We start from the raw sequence: 4,123 nt of genomic DNA on the forward strand, positions 1-4,123 counted from the left end.
GTATTTCTAAGGAGCTTTCCTCCTGGGTAGATGCTTCCTTCTGGGAGCTTCCCTGCTACTGGTCTGCTCCCCACACTTTGAGAGCAATGGCCTAGAACCAGGAGTTAAGAAGAAAATTCGGTACTAATTTTTATTTTATTTTATTTTTAGTAGAGACCAAAGGAAATTAGGGGGAAAAACAGAAGAAACATAGGTTTCAAGGGCAAATTTAGGTGGTATCTGTTCAAAAGGATATAGTGAAAGGGTCAGAAATTCCGGAGAGTTTAGGGGACAGTTCTCTCAGTCAGCAAGCATTTATAAGCATCTATTCTGTGCAAGTCACTGTGTGGGTGACAGAGACACCATCGTACATGTCATTCCTGGGGCTTGCTGTGGATTTGTGACTACTGCTAGCTCACTATGTGTTCTCTGGCATTTGTTTACAAACTTGGAGGTGCACGAGAAATACCTAGGGAGTCGATTAAAACACCCTCTTTGGGGACCCGCTTCCGGAGATTCCTGTCTGGGACCCATGACTTTGCATCTTTAACCAGCTCACAGGTGAAGTTAGAGCTACTGGCCTGAGATCCATACTTTGAGAACCACTGTTCTAGGGCAATGACCTTAACCTCTGCAGTTCTCCTCAGCCCCAAACCTGACATCTGTGTCATTTAGAACGTAAATACAGGACTTTAGGTTAGCAGGCCAGAAGCCTGGGTTAGTTAATACAGTGCCCTGTGCTTTGTGGTCAGAGGAGAAACTGGAGAGAATCTACTACCTGCAATAGCAAGTTCGGCTTCAGTGAGAAAACTGTTTTAAATGTAAAGAATTAGAAGGAATTATTTTTCTTTTTTTCTTTTTTTTGAGACAGAGTCTCACTATGTTGCCCTTGGTACAGTGTCATAGTGTCACAGCTCACAAACTGTGAGGCTTAAGTGAGTCTCTTGCCTCAGCCTCCCAAGTAGCTGAGACTACAGGTGCCTGCCACAATGCCCGGCTATTTTTGGCTACAGTTGTCATTGTTGTTTAGCTAGCTGGGGCTGGGCTTGAACCGACTAGCCTCAGTGTATGTGGCCGGCACCCTACTCACTGAGCTACGGTGTCAAGCTCTTTTTTTTATTTTTTGAGAGTTTCACTGTTACCCTGGATAGAGTGCCCTGGCGTCACAGCTCACAGCAACCTCAGACTCCGGGGCTTAAGCGATTCTCTTGCCTCAGCCTCCCAAGTAGCTGAGACTATAGGTGCTCGCCACAACGCCTGGCTATTTTTAGAGTTGGGGTCTCATTCTACCTCAGGCTGGTCTCAAACTTGTGAGCTCAGGCAATCCACCCGCCTCAGCCTTCCAGAGCACTGGAATTACAGGTATGAGCCACTGTGCCTGGCCATAGTTTTTCTATTTTTATTTATTTTATTATTATTATTATTTCTTTTTTTTTTTTTTTTTGAGACAGAGCCTCAAGCTGTCGCCCTGGGTAGAGTGCCATGGCATCACAGCTCACAGCAACTTCCAACTCCTGGGCTTAAGCAATTCTCCTGCCTCCGCCTCCCAAGTAGCTGGGACTACAGGAGCCCACCACAACACCTGGCTATTTTTTGGTTGCAGCCGTCATTGTTGTTTGAAGGGCCTGGGCTGGAGGCGAACCTGCCACCTCTGGTAAATGAGCTGCTTGAGCCACAGGTGCCCAGCTAGTTTTTCTATTTTTAGTAGAAATGAAGTTTCACTCTTGCTCAGGCTGGTCTCAAACTCCTGAGCTTAACCAATCCACCCACATGGGCGTCAAAGAGTTACAGGCGTGAGCCACTGAGCATGGCCAGGAATTACATTTTTAAACTGTTTTTATTTATTTAACTTTGGGGGAATGCTTTGTGAGTTTGTGTGCCATCCTTGCTCAGGGGTCATCCTAATCTTCTCTGTATCTTTTCAATTTTAGTATATATGCTGCTGAAGCAAGTGCAAGGAATTACCATCAAATGTTAGCTGTGGTCAATTATGAGTGATTTTTTTAATTTATGCTTTTCTGTACATTATACATTTAATATAATAAATAGTAATTTAAATACATTTAATGTAAATATGGATTTTCTATATAGAAAGCAAACTCATTAGATCAAGGTCTGGGATGACTGCTATGCCCTTTACAGCTACTTTTTCCTGTAACAAACATCTTTCAATTACATGACACGTGAACCTGGGTATCTTTTTTCAAACTGCTTTGTTCGTACCAAGGAGGGATCTCATTTTGTTTCTTAGCAATAAAGTCTTTAAAAGGCAACTCTAGCTAAAATGCAAACACATTATAATTTGGCACTGTATAGGAAGTTTTCTTTCTTTCTTTTTTTTTTTTTTTATTAAATCATAGCTGTGTACATTAATGTGATCATGGGGCACCATACCCTGGTTTCATATATAGGAAGTTTTCACCTAAGAGCGATCTGTATACTTCTAAGGTATACAGCAGTCAGTAGGCATCACATGTGCATGTGTAGGTGTGTGTGTGCATCAGAGAGTGTGCGTTGTGAACACAAGCCACATGCGTGCACACATGGGATTCCCCTGCTTCCAACCGCCATTTCTTTGTTGCTATTGTTATTCAGGCTAAAGCGCAATGGTGTCATCATAGCTCACAGCAACCTCAGACTCCTGGGCTTGTGCCATCCATCCTCTTGCTTCGGCCTCCCAAGGAGCTGGGACTACAGGCACATACCACCACACATGGCTAATTTTGCTATTTTTACAGAGACAGGATCTCACTCTTGGTCAGGCTGGTCTCAAACTCCTGGCCTCAAGAAATCCTCCTACACTGCTGGTGGGAATGCAAATTAATACATTCCTTTTGGAAAGATGTTTGGAGAACACTTAGAGATCTAAAAATAGATCTGCCATTCAATCCTATAATTCCTCTACTAGGCATATACCCAGAAGACCAAAAATCACATCATAACAAAGATATTTGTACCAGAATGTTTATTGCAGCCCAATTCATAATTGCTAAGTCATGGAAAAAGCCCAAGTGCCCATCGATCCACAAAGGGATTAATAAATTGTGGTATATGTATGGAATATTATGCAGCCTTAAAGATGGAGACTTTACCTCTTTCATGTTTACATGGATGGAGCTGGAACATATTCTTCTTAGTTAAGTATCTCAAGAATGGAAGAAAAAGTATCCAATGTACTCAGCCCTACTATGAATGGCTTTCACATGAAAGCTATAACCCAGTTATAACCCAAGAATAGGGGGAAGGGGGAAAGGGAAGGGATAGAGGGGGGAGGGAGAGTGAGTGGCGAGATTATACCTGCGGTGCATCTTACAAGGGTATATGTGAAACTTAGTACATGTAGAATGTAAATGTATTAACACAATAACTAAGAAAATGCCAGGAAGGCTATGTTAACCAGTGTGATGAAAATGTGTCAAATGGTATATAAAACCAGGGTCTGGTGCCCCATGATCGCATTAATGTACACAGCTATGATTTAATAAAAATTAAAAAAAAGAAAAAAGAAAAGAAATCCTCCTACCTCAGGCTCCCAAAGTGCTAGTATTACAGCCGTGGGCCACTGAGCCAGGCCTGAACAACCCTTTCAACAAAGCTTCTATTCCAAGCAGAACAGTATCTCCTTTTCCACTGGAAAATTAAACTGGAGGCTCTTGCAGACAGGTCATTTCTGTATTTTTTTTCTGCATTCACCACAAGTCCCTGGTGGAGGGCTTGATTAAAGTTTCCTGAATGAATGTCACTAGCCTTTGTTGATTTTGAACACAAACTCCGCCTCCAACCTCCACCCCTAGCTGACCCTTGCCCTCCTTGTCTCTCCTCAGGAGATCTTTGCTCCCCTCCAGGAGGGCTTTGGAGGCTGCTTCAGTCTTTTCTGGAACATATCTTTCCCTAGGCCACTATCACCTTGAAATCCCCACCCCATGGACTCACATGCACTCTATTTTTTTATGTGTGCAAGAGTTTTGACTTCCCAAATAGCTAATAATTTCTGAGACTTTTATAGCTCTGGGTTTTCCACCATTTTAGAATAAGAATATAACTTAAGAGATGAATTCCTGAACACTCCCTCTGACAATAAATTCTTCATGTATGTTAATGACTATTAATGATCTTGTGCATTTTTCTCTCCATTATGCTATAT

The 4,123-nt window shown here is 42.3% G+C and overlaps 1 non-coding gene across 1 annotated transcript; it reads right to left on the minus strand.

The window, feature by feature from the left end:
* Positions 1–1,826: 1,826 nt before the first annotated feature.
* On the minus strand, positions 1,827–1,930 carry LOC128568234 (U6 spliceosomal RNA). The gene has a single exon (XR_008375055.1). It is a non-coding gene; the product is annotated as a U6 spliceosomal RNA (small nuclear RNA).
* Between the last annotated feature and the right edge of the window lie 2,193 nt (positions 1,931–4,123).

Source organism: Nycticebus coucang, chromosome 16, assembly GCF_027406575.1.
Source record: "Nycticebus coucang isolate mNycCou1 chromosome 16, mNycCou1.pri, whole genome shotgun sequence".
NCBI classification, from domain to species: Eukaryota; Metazoa; Chordata; class Mammalia; order Primates; family Lorisidae; genus Nycticebus; species Nycticebus coucang.